The following is a 20,020-nucleotide window of genomic DNA, read 5'->3' as shown; positions in this document are numbered from 1 at the left end:
CTTTTCGCCCAGCTGTCCTCCTGAGATGGCAACTTGGACTCCAGCTGATGATTCATTACAGATTCGAGTCCAGGTATAGAACACACTCAAGCAAAGGATCAAAGCTCATTATAGTTATACCAGCAAAGGAAAGTTACTGCTGTTCAAGGTCTATTAGAAAGGTTATAATTTGCCCATAAAAAATTAGCTTTGGGCTAAAATATGGCATCTGAGTTTCTACTCCAGAAGTACCTTAAAATCAGAAAACTCAGTTAGGTACTCCTAAATTAAATGACTGTTAATTGGCAGAGAATTGAATTTTGATGTTTTAAAACTTCTTGCCAAAAGCTTAAGAGACATGTTAATGTTTGCAAATATAGTGTAGTAATTAAAGTAAGAAATCTGAAAGTCAAAAATTTATATTTGGCTTCCTGCCATCACCCCCCTCCCACCTCCCTGACTCTGGGAGACACTTCTTAAATACTTCTTTCTGCCTCAATGTTTCTCTATATGAAAAACAGCAATATTTACCTTTTCCTAGAAAGTGTCAGGGAGCCAAGTTAATAACTCTAATCCTCTTTTCAAGTTCACTAACACACTCTTCTCAGGAAGGAGGCCAACACCGTCTTCCATCTCCCAGGTCCTCCACGGTCATTGAGCACAGGCACGCCCAACCCTTGGGAAAACAGGAAGCCGCCATGCTACTCCCAGTCTGTCTGGAAAAAGAAAGGATGTTTTCCTTTTGCAAATTCCCAGCAAAGAGGGGTTTGTGCCACAGAGAGAATAAAGAATTTAAGAGTTTTACCAACCCAAGTTTGGAATTTCGCTCCCACTTTCTGGATGCGTGGACTGTTTTCTGGCTTGTGAAGTCGGGAGTGCTGTTTGTGAGGAATGAACAAGCTAGCAGATGTGAGGTGCACAGGGCAAGTGGACAATCAATGGCAGGTGCAACAGGGAGCACCCAGGGAAGAGTCCACTCCTGTAACAATCTACCTGCCAGACCTGCAGGTCATCCTAAGCCCTGGGGAGGCCTCCCAACCCAGGAAAATCAAGTTCATGCAGAGAAGCAAAAGGGGTGATTTGGTTTGGGCAAATATACTCAGGCAGTGCTTTGGGGAAGATGCACCAGAAATGAAGGGTATTTTTCATATCCTGGGAAGATAATATCAGGATTTCTCAGCCAGTGCCATGACTTTCCTTTTCCTAAATTATTTGTTTTAATAGTGATTTCTAATATAAATTTGTTTACTCAATGGGCACACAATCTGCAATTCTCTGTTTCTTATTAATACTCTAAGGAACAATAATAGTCAAAGTTTGGGAAGCTTATTAAGACTAATACCCGAATGAGGTTAAATGCATTAAGGAACCTTAGTAAAGAATATGCAGCAACGAACCTATTCATCATCTTGGCTTTTGCAGAGGGTCCATTAGTGCACAGCTTGTTGTCAATGCAAATTAGTCCCCAATGTGCAGCTCTCCTCCATCTTAAAACGAGGTGGCAGGAAACTGAAGCTGAAAGAGTCTAGAAATTGCTGAATAATTATAGCCTTTCTTCTTCTTTCCAGGTTTTATATAGTTTACTTATATAAGAGTTTTAATATTTAGTGTCTTGTGTGCAAACAGCACTTTCCAAATTGGTTAAAGAATATAATAAAATACTTTTTTTTCATATAGCTCAAAATACTACTTTATTTTCCTTCCTAGAGGCCCAATGAAGATAAATAATAGACCCCAGGCCAAGTTAGATATAAATAAAGTTTACTTTATTACTGAATCCTCATGGTCCAACATGTTGTTTATCAAGAAAACTTCTAGAAAAAAAAAAAGAAAAGAAAACTTCTAGACTATTCATGTATAGTATAAGAACCCATCTCTCTCACTAATTAATTATAATTTTATTCCCGAATGAGCAACTGATCAAAATATTATTAAGCATTTTCTGCTACCGAGCACTAAATAAGGTCTGCTTTTCTTTCTCAGTAGATTTTTTAAATTAAGGTGAAATCCATGGAACACAAAATTAGCCATTGTAAAGTGCACAATTCAGTGGCATTTGGTATATTCACTTGTTGTCACCTCTACCTAATTCCAAAACATTCTCATCACCCCTAAAGAAAGCCCCTGTACACGTTAAGCAGTTATGCCCTACCCCCTGATCCTCACCCACCCTGTCCCTAGCCTCTGATGACCACCAAGATTTTAGTGTTTAAAAGCTATTTAAGACCAATTAAAAGAAGAATGTTCTGTGTCTTTATCATGGAAACAATAGTAGTGACCTGGAGCACCTAGTAAATATGGAGATTCCTAGGAGATACCCAGTACAGTCACTCCTGACTACCAGCCTGGAGACCATTTCTCCAGACCTCTGAGCACACTAGGGAGCTTTCTCTGCCCCTAATACCTACCTTCAGCCTAAAGGGTGATTGAGATGGAAAGAGAAAGCCCCTTTAAGAAGTTTCCTCTGAATCTTGGAGGGAAGATGGGGAAGGTTGGGTAGGTGGGAGGTAATCAACCAAAGATCTTGTTTGCATATATGCATAACCCATGGAGCCAGACAGTGGGGTGGTAAGGACCTGGGAGGGGGAGCTGGGGAGGCGGGGGTAGGGGTGGGGGGCGTGGGCAGAAGGGGGCTGGAGGGGGTCGGTGGGGGAAAAAAGGGGACATATGTAATACTTTCAACAACAAAGTTTTTTTAAAGTTTCCTCTGAGGAAATAGCAAGATAGGGTGCAAGGGGGAGTCAGGTTGGGTCAGGGAGGATTTGGAGGAGGGTAGTATGTTTATATGCTGGAGGAGAGATGCGTACAGTGAGGAAGCTTCTGTTGAAGTGTCACACTGAGAAGGAAGAAGAGAGGAAAGGAGAGAGGGAAGGAGAGATGAAGGGAGGGAGGGATGGGAGGGAGAGAGGAAGGAAGGAAGGAAGGAAGGGAGGAAAGAAGGAAGGGAAGGAGGGAGGGAGGGAGGGAGGAAGGAAGGGAGGGAGGAAGGAAGGGAGGGAGGAAGGAAGGAAGGAAGGGAAGGAGGGAGGGAGGGAGGGAGGAAGGAGGCATTCAGGGTACCTGTGATTAACTTTTGGCAGGAGAGCTGTTTGCTCATTTTTATCAGGAAGAAGGAGGAGAAGGCCGGTGCAAATGCAAGCAGTTTGTGGATGTGGAGGTAAGAAGGTAAGGTGCTTCTTAATGGATGTCTTCAGCTTTCTCTCCGCAGCATTATACAGCAGTCACTGCTGAGAGTGGGTGGGGGATGTGTGGGAGTGTGTGTCGTTCTTTAGAGGAGAGTGAAAAGGTATGAAGTTGCAGAAAATGAGAGCAAGTTCTCTGGAGAAGCTGAGTAAGTGTGCAAGGCTGCGCTGAGGGGGCAGCTGAGGGTGTAAGCGTGAGTGCACAGTAATTCCCACTGCACTGGTTGTGGAATTTTCTCAGTATGCTCATCTCCTCAGTGTGGTCGAGGCAAAGCAAATGTGGAGGCCCGTCCTTGGTTCAGGCTCACCAGGAAGAGAGAGGAGTGAGGGTGTGAAGACATTTGTAAAAAAAAGTTTAAACTCTCTCAAGAGCACATTGAACTTATGAATTAAAGCTTTACATCGTGGGTGAAAATGATAGGAAGCAATGAAGTGTTTTCCCCATCCTCACCTAAAACTTTCTCTATATCACTTCCTGCCCAGCCCCATGACACATATTTCTTTCCCACGGGGTACATTTGTAATGGGCTTTTAAAAAATGACTTATGAAAAGACAATTTACATAAGAACTAATGCAATTTGATAACAAAAATGTGAAAAATGCATCAGCCTCACTAACAAAGAAATTAAAACATATTTTCTAAAATACAACTAGCTTTATTTGTTTTTTTAAAAGGAGGTGTGTTGTTTTTACATGTCCAGCCTCCCTCTCCCCATTTTACAAATGACAATCGACTCTGCTTCCCTATCCATAGATGGGAGGGCTTCCACGTCCCTGATGCAGGGTTCCCTGTGGAGAGACTTCACCAGGAACACCCTCTGTCCTTCCTCCTACCACCTTCCTCTCCTCCTTACGCAGGGGAATGAGGGACTTTTCTGATAAAACTGAGCTTTCCCACTTTAGACTCTTTTTCTCCTTTGCCTGTTTTTATGAGCCAACCTGCCTGCTCTCTGTCTCAAGGCCGGGTGGCTCAGTTGGTTGGAGCAGCCTCCAGTAACCAAAAGGCTGCGAGTGTGAATCCCAGTCAGGGCACAGTCCTAGGTTGCAGTCCGGTGTCTATGGGAGTTAACTGATGTTTCTCTCTCACTCTTCCTCCCTTCCTCTCTCTCTAAAATCAATTTTTATTTATTTATTTTTTTTCTAAAATCAATTTTTAAAAAAACATATCCTTGGGTGAGGATGAACAATAAAATAAATACTACAATGTATTTTCTCCATAAGGCACATCACAGCCTTCTTGCACTTGGGAACACCAGCCAGCACTTCAGCACCAAGCATCAGGGACATTTCAAGCAGCAAAATCAACAAAAAGCACAAAAATGTAAAAAGTGTGGCATTAAGTAGACTGCGAAACAGACAATTGTTCACAGCCTGAGAGCTGAAGCGAGACTGCAGAGCCTTGCCTCCATCACCCTCAGCTGGGAGCGGGCACACTGGGCAACTCAATTTTTTTCTCTGCTCTGTACATGTCCATGAATCACTGCAAAAGTGCTGCAAACATTGATTTTGGAGTTACAAATAAATTTAATGAGTAGGCAAATTCACAAATATAGAATTCACAAATAAGGAGGATTCCTTTTTTTTATACTTTCTGCAACTTGTTAAGACTTCTGTATTGATCCACACAAACATTTCCTCCAACAGAATTCCTCTGCTGTCCGGTGGAGTTGGACTGGCTACCTGGATTTTTGTGGGTCCAGCTAAAGGAAAGTTTAGAATGTTTTATTCATCCCAGTTATCAATAAAAAGATTCAATTAAACATACTAGGAGATTGAATAACCTTTCTATTTTATTCATGAAAAATTATCTTTAAAAGTCATTAGCATATGAGAAGAAAAATCGAGAGTACGAAGCTAAAATATAGAAAGAAAGTACTATAGAGATGTGTCAAGCAGTTAATTAATATTACATTGTTTTCTGGATTCTGTGATGTTTGTGATACTTGCATTTTTTAATTATAATTTATTGAGAATTCTTTTTTAATTCTAAATAAGTATTTTCATAACCACTTTCATATGCTGTTTCTTAAAGAAGATCTACAGAGTTGTATAATCCTAAGGTTCCACAAAACCTGAATCCATTTCTGACGTGAAAGATCCCCTTTAAAAAGTATCTTTATGCCCTAACCGGTTTGGCTCTGTGAATAGAACGTCAGCCTGCGGACTCAAGGGTTCCAGGTTCGATTCCGCTCAAGGGCACGTACCTTGGTTGCGGGCACATCAACCAGTCCCGGTACTGGTACATCCCCAGTAGGGCGTGTGCAGGAGGCAGCTGATCGATGTTTCTCTCTCATCGATGTTTCTAACTCTCTATCCCTCTCCTTTCCTGTCTGTAAAAAATCAATAAAATATATATTTAAAAGATAATAAAAAATAAATAAAAAGTATCTTTACTGCAATGTCTCTAGAAGGGTAAGTAGAAAGGATTCTAATATATTTATCTCCTGCAACCTTTATTCTGCAAACAGGTTATGAAATGACATATCAGAGAAGTCACCACCTGTGGCCCAGCAGTGAACCAGACCCAGGCAGAAACTTCAGCAAAACTAAGCTAGGTGCTTGCCCTGAGGACCCAGCATTCCAAACTAACATCACTGTTCTTTACTCGCTCTAAACAATCCGGAAGGTAATTTTATGATTGATTTTTTTAAAAAAGGAATAAACCCACTTCTTTGAAATATGCTCTCTGCATGAAAACAATGAGCCATAGTTACCCAGAAGCTGTTATTTACATAGATAAGTAAGTAAGTGGCTGGCTGGATAGCCGGATGGATGGATAGATAGATGGTTGGATGGATAAATTAAAGATAGATAGATAGATAGATACTAGAAAGAACTTGAACAGATGTTGAATGTCTTTGTCCTATATGGAAATCAACATTTTTCCAAATATATCCTTATTCTACAGCCCTCCTGACTGCACTCTGTGTGCCTGAAATACTCCACCTGCATTACCCAATTTTAGGGGCAAGAGAAATGCCTTTATATGCTGTGGGAATACAAACAATTGCTATAAACCTTTACTTGCCTCATTAAGTTACAAAAAACCTACAGGACTGAGTACCAGTCCCAGAATTTATTGTCATCTACTCACACAAGTAAAAGCTTTCTAAGAAGACAGGTGAAAATATTCCTTGGGAGGAGGATGGATGGGGAGAAGTAAAGCACAAGGGGGAATGACAATGGCTAGGGAAATAACTTCCTCTATGGAGGAGTGGTGAATACAGAACAGCAATGGCTAAGCTTGGAGAAGCCTCGGGAAGATGTTGGTTGATGAACCAACACAGGAGAGCAACCACTGTCAGCCTAATCACAGAGATCCGGGTCTCAGTGGATTCCATCTGAACTAAACACGAAGCCCCAGAAGGAATAGCTCAACCCTGTGTTATCATCCAGAGAATTTCTAGAGGCTGAAGCAGGACACAGCACAGAGAGAGCTGTTTCAGTGCCTTTTGATCCAGGATACTTTGGCTAAATCAACTACTGTGTGGCCACAGAATCAGTTGTTCTTTCTACTCTCTGGTCTACTTGGCACCTTCCTATCAGTAACTAAGGAAAAATCAGAAAAGGTGACAAGGTCTATCTATAAATATGATTCCACCCCAGGATGAATTGTAGCAGCGCTCTCATCACTCCTGTGCTCAAAAGCACATGGACCAGGGTTCCTAGAACCTGGAGAGTATGGTGGAGATAGGGCCACCTTGAGAAGAGCAGTGAACTTTCATTAAGGAACATTGTCAGCACAACTTGACCTCACAGGGAGGGAGCCAGATTTCTTCTCTTCTCTCTGCTCAGTTTCCCTCAGGGGGTCCCCACTGACTAGATCCAGGCAAAAGCCAGCAGGTGAGGGAGCATACTCATGTAATTCATGCTGTGGGCCTCATCAGGCACAGAGTAGATACAAAAGGCTAGAGGGTGGGTCTGAAGGAATAACTGATGACATTCAACACACTGGTCTCTATGACAAGCTACAAGAGAAGGCAGCCTAAGATTGAAGCTATCACTATAGAAGTCAGAAGACAGACACAGTACCTAGGTGACATGATAAACAACCATGGAGTCTGCCCTATCACTGGACTTTCTGCTCTGTAAGACAACAAGTTTCCATGTAGGACAAGCCAGTTTAATTCATAGTGTAACAGTGGGGAATAGTAGCCCACACCATTCCATTGACATTGTTCCTGTAAATAGTGACTCTGACTAATATGTAACTTGTAGACAAATGGAACGTTTGTATAAGAATCCTAGGAACTAACTTCAGAAGGTACAGACTCTGACCTTCAGTCATCCCAGTCCTGGGAGATTTGCTGAACTTCAACTGTATAACCAGGATGACATAGAACCAGGATAAGACCAGGATGATGCACAATAGACCATCACTTGGCCAGTTTTGAGGTCCTTATCAGAATGGGCTGTGCTGGTCTGCATGTGGAGAACTTTTCCACCCCTTCCCCTTTATTTCTTTGTTCTGCTTTTCCTCCACCTCCTTATAAAAATGTCTGCTTGCACTGAGATGCTGAGAAGGACTTTGTCACAAGAGTCCCCCATCTCCTCAGGTGTCTGGCACTTTAATAAGCCACTTTCCTTCTTCACCAGCATCTGTCTCATGAGTTTGGCTTTCATGGCAGCAGGTAGCCAAACTTTGGTTCCAGTTCCAATAGGAGCTGTAACCTGCAGCAGAAACTATCTTGATTCACTGCTTTTTCAAACTATAAGTGATAACCCATTAGTTGGTTGTGAAACCAGTTTAATAGGTTAAAACCAACACATTAAAAATAAAGGCAAAAAAAACCAGAAAGATTAGAATAGAACATATGAGAGCATCATATAATAAAAAATAAGTATCTTAATATGAAACTTTTAATCATGTGTGTACACCTACACATGTTCACTTATACAAGACATGTTCATCTATTTCCGTGAGTCATAGTGAACAAAAAAAATGAAAGTCATTGTGCTAACTGACAAAGTATGCTCCCCCTCAGAAACTTCTTCACATGGATATTATGCATTCAGGAAATCTTCCTAGTATGGAAAGCCTGCAGGACATCTCAATAGTACAGCAGTCTTTATGGTCACAGTTTCTACAATTCTCTATCTGTGGAAAAAAGGCCACATTATTCAAGAGACTATAGTTCCCTCTATAATAATAAAATCTTTCTCAATTATTTTTATTCTTTAATTTCCAATGTATTTTCAAAGTTGTGCCACTTCCTATGCAAACAAATGCCCCACTCCTAAAGTGCAGATACTGAAGAATGATTTTAGTTCCAAGTTAACAGTAACTGATTTATCCTGTTCTAAAATTCTAAGAGGAATTTTGAGTGTTTTCATCACAGGGCATATCACAGGCCCTTGTAAAATTCCTTCTGCCATCCCAGCTTGCTGTATTAGCAGGAATTTACTCTGACAATTCCAGCAAATACAAACAGCCCTCTGATATCTGGCAGTAAACACTAAGTAGAATTTCAAGCTTATTTTTAAAAGATTATATTTGTAGGGCTTTCCCACCTCTCTTCACCTTATTGTTATACAATAATCCTTTCGTCTGTTGACTTAAAGTATTTAAAATTAAGGAGTTTAGAGAAGTTGTATAAGTGTTAATGCCCTTAGGAATGCTTTCAGCAACAAGTAACAGAAATTAATGAAGACTTTTAATTCCCTCAGCTAACAAATTAGCCATAGGAAGGCAGTTGTGGTTCCATTTTGAGGGCAGTAGCTAAAAGTGACCCCTAGGATTCAGGCTCTTTTTATATTTCAACTCTGCCATCTTTAGTACATCGGCTTTTTATTCAATCATCTTGTGACTTTGTGGTTACAGAATAGGTGATGTAGATATAAGGAAGTTGTTCTCACTTAGCTACTTTCAAGACAAGAAGAAAGGTGTAGCCCTAGCAGTGTGGTTCCATTGTTGAGCGTCAACATATGAACCAGGGGTCACAGTTCAATTCCTGCTCAGAGCACACCCAGGCTGTGGGCTCAATCCCCAGTAGTGGGTGTGCAGGAGGCAGCTGATCAATGATTCTCTCTCATCATTGTTGTTTCTATCTCTCCTCCCTTCCTCTCTTAAATTAATAAAAATTGAAGGAGAAGAAGAAGGAGGAGGAGGAGGAGGAGGAGGAGGAAGAGAAGAAGAAGAAGAAAGGTTTAGAGTCAAAGGCCTTTCTCACAAATCTCTATATTTTTAACCAGGAAGAAAATCTGTTCTAGAATCCCTTCGCCTGCCCCCCACCCCCAACAGATTCCCTTACATCTTTTCTGCTGAAAGTTGGTTATATATTAAACATTAGACCAAATACTGGCAAATGGGGAACCAAATTACCATGACTGGCTAAGACTTATGAGACGTGATGCCCTGGAGATCACCACCTGCCTTGAGATTTAGGAATCTGCATGAAATCATAATTCTGTTGGCTTGTAAAAATAAAATGGTTGTTGGACAAGTACCTTTCACAATACCTTCCTCCTCTCATTCTGCTAACAAAATTGGACTGTCTCATGAGAGCAGGCTAAATGACTTTTGTAGTATTAGCTCATTCAGAAGGCTCTTGGGAAAACAGACCACCATGTACTTTCACCACATTGGGTAAAATTTTAAAAGCTGAGGAAGCAGAGACAAATGACCTGACACTCTTAAATGTTAGTTTCAACAAAAGAAGCTTTACCTAAAGAGTGTTTATGCCAAATGCCTACTAGAGTGGGACCAATGCTGTACAAACCTCTAAACCTTCAGGCACGTGAATCAATTAGAACAATTGGCTGAGGACATCTCAGATTTTAAAAAATTTTCTGCACATCTATATTCTACAAAAGGTTAAGAGCAATTCGAGTAGCTTTGTTGTGTGTCCATGTGTACATTCATGTTAAAAATATATGTACAGTAAAGACTAAATAAATCATTTGCTCGGTTGACATAAATCTAAAAATGTTATCCACTAGATTACTTCATAATTTAGAATGAAATACCAGAAATTTCTGGGGAAATTCAAAACTATTCATTTACAAAGTGAAAATCTTGTTTAAATGCTCTTATTCAAACAAGTTCCTTTTTCTTTTTTTTTTTTGGTGGGTTAAATCCATTTTTTAACTGAATGCCAATTTGATTAGTGCCCCACTAAAATGTTCAAATTACCAGTTTTTTAGTGTAAATAGAACTATCCAGCAGTCATTCCTGCATTGCCAAAAACTCAGAGAAGTTGCTAAATGACAAACTATTAGCATAACTCATTTAATGTTTGAACTTGCCTGGGACTAAGATGTTCAAGTTTATAGACCCTGGAGTGGTAAGGACCAATAGAATTGATTGCTTACTTTAGGGGGCACTGTGCTAGACATCTTCTAGACATGTTCTCATTTAATTCTCACAAATCTGGAAAGTAGGCATTATTTTCAAATTTTACATATAACTTCTTAGAAATATTAAATACGTAGTATTTCAGTTACCAAAATAATATTTTTTAACTGTCAAGCATTTTGAAGTCATTATTATAAAGCTGTTAGGTTAAACCAGATATTTTACATTTGCTGAAGTCTGTGAAGATTAGAGTTATGACTTACTTTATTTAGCATATTCGAGTGACAAACAAGGACAAGAGATTCTGGTTAACCCAAGTAGAACTGAAAATTATTGGAAGGGTATGCAGAAGCTCACAGAATCAAGAGTGAACAACTGGATCATTGGAAGAATAAGAAATAAAAACAATTCCAAGCATCTAAGTAGCAGGAACTAATGGGCCAGTTTCTTCAGGAAAACACCGTAGAGATGATCAACTCTGGTCAGTTGCTGTTGGTATGGCTCACAGTTTGAACTTCTGGAAGATTGAATTTATTTGGCCCATCTTGGATCACATGCCTTCCTATTTTGTTGGGGAAAGGCAGGGATTTTGATTATTAACACAAAATAGGGGAAGAGAAGTTCCTTAAGGGAAAAAGAAGGTGGTATTTTCAGAAGATGGAGGAGGGGATGCTGGGCTGGCAAAAAACACAAAATGTCCACAATAATACATGACAGAGCTGGAGTTCAACCCTCAAACTACTCCAAATATTTTGTTTCTAACCACCGTCCTATATTTTTTTCAATCACTCTTTAATAAAATAATCTCAGGGGAGCAGAATGAGATACATATATGATAATGATCACATAGGGCTTGGCACTGCTATGTACAGTTTCAGTGATAATACCAGCACTCATGCCAAGGTCTTCAGGGGTCCAATGGCAGGCCTTGCTGGTGGCTTTGGCATCTTGTCTGTTGGTCTCCATTGCTCCACAGCCTACTTGTTAGGAAGCTCTGTTAGCAGCCAGACTGGTCTAGTTAAGCAAACCTGGGATTCCTGAGTTGTTTCAGTTGTCAGTTCAATTGCAGAAGTGTCTACTTCCTATTTCCAGCAGGCTGACCTCAGAAAGTTACCATTATTGCTTCTCTAATGTCATCCAGCAGTTTCATTCCTGTTTACTGTTTCAGTATCAGCTCTGGGAAACAAATATCAACTTATAGTTTTTAAATTTCCAAGTTCTTTTCTAAAGGAAAGATTTATTTTTCCATAAAATTTCCATGGTTTTATGACTGCATAAAGAGACAGCTTAGGTTATAAAAATCTTGCTTTTTAAGTTAAAAGTGTGTTTCACATCGTAAAGTAGCCACCTGAAAGTCCCTGTGATATGTTTAAATTCTCACCACTCAATATCTTTCTTCTTTGAAGTTGTAATGCAGATTGTTTTGAGATGCCTGCAGGCTTTATTGGAGCTATGAAACTAGGCTTCTTTTTTTTCTCTTAAAATAGGATATGTGTTTTAGTCTAACTTGATTCTGGTGAGTAAAAATCAAGCAACTAAGTGTTATTAAAACAAAGGAAGGACGGGAAGAAGGGAGGGAAGAAGGAAGGACAAAGAATCGAAAAAAGAAGAAAAGAAAAAAAGAAAAATAATGTAAGAATAATTCTCACTACCATTTTCACTGAAAGTACAATCAGTATTTTTAAAAATTGTTTTCTTTAAGTAGAAAAGATGAAATCAGGTAGAATAGGACCTTTCCATTTTGACAATCAAGATCAAAAGGAAAAAACAACAACTGGCCAGGTCACAGAAGAGTTTAAAAAATCTAAAGTTCATTAGGAGTACTTAACGGAAAGGCAAATAATGTGGGATTCGGATTCAAGTGTGTGTTTAGATATTAACTACAAAGCAATAATTGCATGATCTTACGTAAGCAACTTAATGTCTATAACCTTTAATTATTCATTTATAAATTAAGGCTGGTTGAAGTATGGAAAATAAGTGAAGTATGTAAAGAGTTCCACATACAGTACCCATTCAATAATGATATCTTTATCTTACAAAGCCATTAATTTATCATCTCCATTACTCATTAAATAAGAAATGAGAGTATTTATACATAGCTTCCTGCCATAAACTGGAATTTAAGTAACTCATGAATGTAATAAATAACTCAATAATTTGTTTTATTAGTGTTTGAGTCCAAAGGGCAAGAGTGGGCTCTATTTTTTTAAGAGACTATTTCTACCTGGTCTTTATAATAACTACTATCTACATGATTTAAAAAATAATAATAATAATGAGCAAACCAAGACTCAATTTTTTTAGAAAAAGAATGACTTAGTTCTTTAAAAAAAAAAACACACAAAGTAATAGTAATTATATTATTTACTGAGCATCTGACTCAGTGAGTGGGTCTAGAATAAGGTTTGTGATTCTGTTTCTAACAAGCTTCCAATAAGTGCTGATGCTACTGGTCCATGAACCACTCTTTGAGTAGCTGGTTCAGAAAGGGTTCTGGGCATAACAGTGTATCTGGTCTGAATGCTCCCATATTACAGGGGACACAGGTTGGATAAAAATGTCTCATAAACTCAGTCCCCATTCCATCCACCAACCCAATCTTGTTTTTCACGTTTCTAAGTTAAAGCTCATTTCCTTCCTGCTGACGTGCTCTCTAAAGTCCACCTCCATCTGGTAAATTGCTACTTATCCTCTGAAGTTTATCTCCAAAGCGAGGTCTTCTGGGGCTAGACCTGCCCAGTGCATGCAGGTGGCCAGATCCCTAAACAAACCTCTGTAAGGCTGAATGGGACATTTCTGCTCCCACTGGATCCTCTGCCCATCCTTACTTGACTCAGCTGCTCAGTACCCATCACAGGGCCCTTGAGAGAACCTTGTCTTGGGCAGAATGCCCTTTTAGGCACATTCTTCTCATCAGGCACTTCCCCAGATTCTGCAGATCTTTAGGACACTAGTCCACCCGGACAAGAGGGGTCAATGACTGTTTTGCCCTTGAACTTTAGCAAGATCTTTTGAGTTCCTTGAGGGGAAGATACTATAAAAAATACAAGGTGATATACAAATACCGAAAATAGCACAGTAGCATTTAATAATGTGTTGTTTTCTTTATAAAAATATTTCTGTGCCACTGATCCTCCTTTCCATCTGACAAGGGCAAAGGCAAACTCTGTGCCAGGAAGGTAAAATAAGTGAGTGAAGGCGGTCAGTTAGGGTCAGCGTCCTGGCAAGCCCATGACTCATCTGAGCAGGGCTGTATCCAGCCACATTGGAATGGCACCTAAGCCTGCCAGATCGCCCAGATGCCAGAAACTCGGATTTTTACATGAAATCTCCCACATCCACAAATCCAATTTTTGGTTGTTGCTGTTGTTTAAATACTGTGAAAGCCAAACCAAACAAATCTAAGGGCCAGATGCATGCGGTTGGGGGAAGACAGAGAAGAACATGTGATTTTTTGCATTAGATTTAAAGTAACTCTGCCTTTAAAATAATTTTCACTTCCAGCCTGTCAAAATCAATCAGGGCCAAGTGTATGCTTACCAGTGCCTGACATCGTCTGTATTCAGCAACGGCTTCACTCTTCAGCTGAAACGTGGCAATAATGTCGAGCTTGCTCAAGGCGCTCTGAGTTCCCGTACATATAAACTTACATACACAGCCAGGAACACCCAGAAGCATCTGGAAAATCTGACTCTGGAGTATTGTTTTTCCTGGGCTTCTTTTCAGAAAAGAGCTGCCATGAAACATGAGGATTCAAGAGAGCTGGGTGAACACATCTGGCTCTGACCAATGTCTATATGGACCGAGCAGCATCTGCTTCTGCTTCTGTGGTGCAGCAACTTCTCAGGTCTGGCAGGTAATGGAAAAGGCTCTAGATATTTGGGTTTAGAATGCCAAAAAGAAACCTATGAAACTTGCCCAGGTTGAACAGCATGTGGGAAGGAGAAAATTATGAGTGTGTCAGCAAAACATTCTATATCACCTTTAACCAACAGTATCCTGCAAATCAAATTCTACACCCATAAAATATTATAAAAATATTATACTTATGGTGCCAGTGCATTGTCTTTATTGCTCCCATCTTTGCATTCTCCTTTCCCAATTTATCTTTTTTTTTTTTTTCCAGATGGGAGAACAAGCACCAAGATATCTGAAATAATAGCTTCGTGTCTCATGTTTTACACACCTTGGAATCCTCCTTGCAACTCAGTAGAACTTCAATTAATATTTGTCGATTGAACAAATAGATGAATACATTATTTTAAATCACAGAGGCTAGGACAATCACCTTTTTCACTCTGTCCTATGTAATGGACAACAAATCAGAGGTGCCCACTTATTGCTCAGTTAACAGTGAATAACAACAAATAAACAAGAGGCTTACTAGCTTCTTCTGATGACTAATATGGGCAATGTAAAATTTCCACTATAACAAGTATTATGAGAACATACACTAGAAGGATTTGATCTTGTCAGAGATATCAGTGAAGGCTGCCTTGGGGAAGAGATAAAGGATTTATAGGACTGTTTATTAGGGGGGAAAGTGTAGAAAGAACATTCTGCACCAGGGGTCAGCAAAGTATGACCAATGGTTCAAATCCAGCTCATCATATGCTTTTATAAATAAAATGTGATTGGTTCACAGCCACACCCATTTATTTACATATTGTTTAAGGCTGCCTTGGCACTAAGATGGCAAATTCAAGTAGTTGGTTGGGACATATGCCATATGGTTTGCAAAGTCTAAAATATTAACCACTTTATCATTTAAAAAAATATTTTATTGGCCTGTATTCTAGGCAGAAGAAATAGGATATGCAAAAAGCCCTGTGGCCAGAAAGAGGACAAAATGGGAACTACTTGAGAAGGCTTATATAATCAAAGTGGGGAGAGTAAGGTGAAAGATGGTGAGACATGGTAAACATGATGAGAGATGAAGGTAGAGAGATAGGCAGGCCCAAACCATTGAGATTTGTATTAAGTAGTTTTAGCTTTATCCTAGAAGAAATCTGAATTTTATGCTTGATGAAGACAAGAAGGGGGTGGCAGAGTTGACATGGTTAGTTCATAGGAGAAGACCACTGAAGCCACATTATGAAGAATGAATTGAAGGAAGGCAAAATGGGATTCAAATTCACACTTAGGAGACTGTTGAAGGAGACCAACATTTGGGGGTAGGAAAAGTACTTTAACAACTAAAATTTCAAAGACTTACCATAATAAAGAAGAATTCCATGCTCATGTCACAGCACAGTGTGGACTGACAGTTGACCATCAGTGTTCTCGCCTTTCCAAGCAGCATTTGTGGGACGAGGGCCAGGTTGTGGTGGAAGGTTTATATGGGCCAAGCCTGGAAGGGACACACATCCCTTCCACTTACATTCTTGGATAAAACTCAGTCATATAACCACATCTAATTGCCATGGAAAGTGGTCTAACTATATGCCCAGAAAGAAGAGAAAAGCCTGGATATTGATGAGCATCTTAATCTCTGAAAAAGCTGAGTCTGTGCTGTGTAAACAAGAAACAATGAGAGAGACTATCTCAGTGAGTTTCCCAGGGAGTGTCAGTGGGTGAACAGGAATGGAACCTTACAATGATACTTCTTCCTCCCAGGTCAGCAGTGTCTCAGGCCAACCAGTCCGTCTCAGTGGAGCTTTTGTCCACAGTCCCACCCTTCTCCCTGTCTTCATTTCAGTGCCCAAAGCCCACGCTGGGAGAGGGGCATGAAAGAAGGGGCTCCTGTTTCTCCAAGTCACATCAGGTAAACCCACTCTCAGCAAAAGCTCTGGGTCCAGAGGAAGCCATTGACATCAAAGAATAGTCTTTTCAAGGGACACTAATGGCTCCTGGCATAAGCCTTTATTGACTATGGAAAAGGGTCAGTATTGCTGCTGATTTTAAAAAGCAAATATCCACAGTAGAGTTGCTTCATTATAACATGGTTCATTGATACTTGGATGTACCTATTCTGAGGTCAATCATATATATTATAGAATATAGCATATAGTATATAGCAAATAGTATATAGCATATAGTATATAGTATATAGTATATATGAGCTTGATAGTATATTTTTGCCTTCAAACAGTATTTTTCAAACTGCAGGTCACTGTCCATTAGTGGGTCACAGATCAACTTACTGAATTATAGCCATCATTTTAAAAAATTAAAATAGAGATTTTTTTAAAAAACAAACATCAGAGCAGCCTGGCCAGTGTAGCTCAGTGGTTGAATGTCAACCTATGAACCAGAAGGTCATGGTTCGATTCCCAGTCAGGGCACATGCCCGAGTTGTGGGGACATGCAAGAGGCAGCCAATCAATGATTCTCATCATTGATATTTCTATCTTTCTATTCCTCTACCTTCCCCTCTGAAATTAATAAAAATATATATTTTTATAAAAACATCAGAGCACATCACACACAGTAAGAAAACCCATTATTTAGTGAAACCTTTCTTCACATACACCACATATACTGGATCACAATGAGAAATATGTGTTTCTTATTATGGGTTTTGGTCAAAAAGCCTCATAAGATAAATTGATACTCCTGTTACTAAATGCCAGTCTTAAAGTAGAGTTTCCAGGTAGTTTTTTATCCATAGATAATCTATGCATTGTCTCGATTGTTTTGCTCTAATTTTTATGTTTGTTAAGATCAATGTTGTATTTTTGAAGATGAACACTTTGTGACATTTACTTCTTATTTGCTCAGAAAATAAAATAAGCATATTCAGTGCATAATCAACAACTACATGTAGTGAAAGATAGCTCCCAAATCTAAAAAAAACAAAACAAAAAAAAACTCAAAAGAAAATCAATTGAAAAAAAATTTAACAACAGGACACAAACCAGTTGACAAAAAGAACCCATCGCTAAATTATATTTCCACTGACAGAAATTTAAAAGCCAGACCTGCTATTTCTATATCTGAATAATAGTTTCCAAATAATACCCTGATGACAGTCAATTTAGTTTTGGGTAAACAAAACAAATTCATATTCAATTAAACAACTTTGTTTCTGCACCTCATCCATGTTCATCTTAAATGACTTTAACACACACACACACACACACACACACACACACACACACTCACACACTCAGCTTACAGGTACCCATAAATGATTAAAGCTAAGCAACCAGAGACTTGATCTTGCCAGTCATTGCTGAGATCCAATTCACTTGAGCCCACCAAGATCACAAGAGTCATCAAAATTTTTGTTTGTTTGTTCAGTAATTAGAATAAATACTAAGTAGCTAGTTAACCAATATATCATCAGGAAACATTTCTCACTATTGTTTTATGATTATTCTACCACAACGGAGGAAGAAAGTGTGGATCGTACTGTTTGAAGCATCCCGTTTGCAAAGGCATGGCTGAGGTGAGCCTGTATATATTGTTCAAGTATGCGATTGCCTCAGGCAATACTACACTGAAGGGTTTTAGGGCTGGAAGGAATGTGCAGACCCCATAATTTGAACTTTTCATCTTACTGATGAGAAAAAAATGTGGTGAAGTGACCTGCTGGGGTTCAACCCAGATTTTCGTCCATCAATCAAGTGTACTTTGTTATTGTATGAAGTGAAGCCGGGAGTTCTATAGGGTCTTCGATTCTGATTTTCTGGGCTTTGGAAAAAAAGAAATCTAAGCAGCTGCGACTCTGCCTCTCGTCAGGCCTGCTGTTTGGGGGCAGACTGAGCAGACATCTCACTTCATTCCGCAGACTTTCCGTTTCACAAGCAAGGCAGCTCGGCAGGTGAACCAAACAGATGGCCCCTGACACTTTATTTCCTCACTCACCCAAGGGCAATCTGAATCTCCACTCCTGCACTGTCAGGAGAAGCTGTCCCCACGGTTTGCATACAAGATGTGCTTCCATTTATTCATGAAGCATTCACAACATATTGAGCACATGCTGTGTGCCAGGCATAGTGCTAGGCCCTTTAGCAAGAACAACAGTAGCAAAGGACAGGGTAGAATAAGTGACACCCTAAAGCAGTGGTCCTCAACCTTCCTAATGCTGCGACCCTTTAATACAGTTCCTCATGTTGTGGTGACCCCCAACCATAAAATTATTTTCGTTGCTACTTCATAACTGTAATTTTGCTACTGTTATGAATCATAATGTAAATATCTGATATGCAGGATGTATTTTCATTGTTACAAATTGAACATAATTAAAGCATAGTGATCAATCACAAAAAGAATATGTAATTATATATGTGTTTTCTGATGGTCGTAGGCGACCCCTGTGAAAGGGTCGTTCGACCCCCAAAGGGGTCGCGACCCACAGGTTGAGAACCGCTGCCCTAAAGGCACTTACATAAAGTTAAAATTAAATTACATTTATTGCATCCACATATTATATAGGTCTTGCAACTACATTAAAAGACTTTGTAGATTCACACAAAAATGATCACCAGCCAACTGAATTTTCATCAGCTTCTCCCATGTTTTCTAGTCACAAAGATGTCACTGGAAGCAACTGGAAATAATTTAGAAACCTGGCTTGGTGCCCCCTTTTACTATTTACTAGCTGAATGACCTTGAGCAAATTTCCTAATCTCCCTGATCATCAATTGCTCTTCCCTTCAGCAAGCCTGATAGAATCTATCTTACAGCTTTGTCAGAAGGACTAAGAGATGCGTGAGTGCAGAGTGGCTAAAAAGCAAGTGACTTCCTCTCTCTGGGCTCACTGTCTTTGCTTATAAAATTAGGATAGTAGAATCCATTTCATGCAATTGCTGTGAAAATTAAATAAGAAAATGACACATTCGATACCAAATACATTCATGTTGTTCTATGAATATATCATATGAACTATAAAATGTTAGATAAAAGTAAAATACTATTAACTGTTACAGTTAAGCTCAATAAAAAAAATAAAAATAAAAAAAGAGTATTGGACCACAATGATTACAAGGTGGTACCTTTTAAATCTCAAGCTTTCAGGCTCAACACTATTTTGGAAGTTCAAATAAATGGTTCTGCGTTGGCTGTACGGCCGTATTCCTCTCAAACTGAACAGATGTTTTGGAAACCCTCCTCTCATCTTCTCTTTCTTTTTAGATCACTTCTCAAGACATAATTCTTTTAAGGACCAGCTCTAAATATTTATGTTAGTCCTGTGTGTATGTAGAAAAAGAAGGGGAAATGACGCCAAAGGTTTCCATGTTAGTATATGCTTATTCTCATATTATTTAAACAGTCAGAATAATATTTCCCATCCTTGAAATGTCACGTCCTCAAGATTAGTTAGTTAGGGAATCTGGAAACTGAAGGATTATCTAGGTAGAGGGGAATTACCTACCAGAATTTAACATTACAAAAAGAAGACTCAATACTGCTTTTTTTGGGTTTGAACGCACCCACTATTTATGGGTGCTGAAAAATTCCTGCTCCATTAGAAATTGAACATTAGGATATCTCTAGACCCATTTTTTAAATGGTTCAATTCAGGTAAAAAAAAAATCTATTGACTATTTTATTTCATTCATTCAAATTGCTATTTGCAAAACAACCAGATGTTTTATTGTTAGAATTTACTCAGTT

At 39.2% G+C, this 20,020-nt stretch overlaps 1 long non-coding RNA gene across 3 annotated transcripts in view; it reads right to left on the bottom strand.

Annotated features, from left to right (window-relative positions):
* The window catches only part of LOC139012186 (uncharacterized), a 44,360-nt gene that overhangs the window by 3,455 nt on the left and 20,885 nt on the right, over positions 1-20,020 (bottom strand). For 2 of the 3 annotated variants that reach the window (XR_011471823.1, XR_011471825.1), the window contains exons 2-6: positions 15,675-15,809; positions 14,000-14,330; positions 1,377-1,504; positions 789-857; positions 511-695 (exon numbers count right to left, since the gene is read on the bottom strand). This is a non-coding gene — a long non-coding RNA (uncharacterized lncRNA). The remainder of the gene's footprint in view (positions 1-510; positions 696-788; positions 858-1,376; positions 1,505-13,999; positions 14,331-15,674; positions 15,810-20,020) is intronic. The other variant, XR_011471824.1, reaches the window with a different exon arrangement.

This window comes from Myotis yumanensis, unplaced genomic scaffold, assembly GCF_028538775.1.
Source record: "Myotis yumanensis isolate MYYU_CA2020_CCGP unplaced genomic scaffold, mMyoYum1.0.hap1 SCAF_6, whole genome shotgun sequence".
NCBI classification, from domain to species: domain Eukaryota; kingdom Metazoa; phylum Chordata; class Mammalia; order Chiroptera; family Vespertilionidae; genus Myotis; species Myotis yumanensis.
Note: the sequence above shows the minus strand (reverse complement) of the source record. Positions and strands in the feature narration are given on the sequence as shown.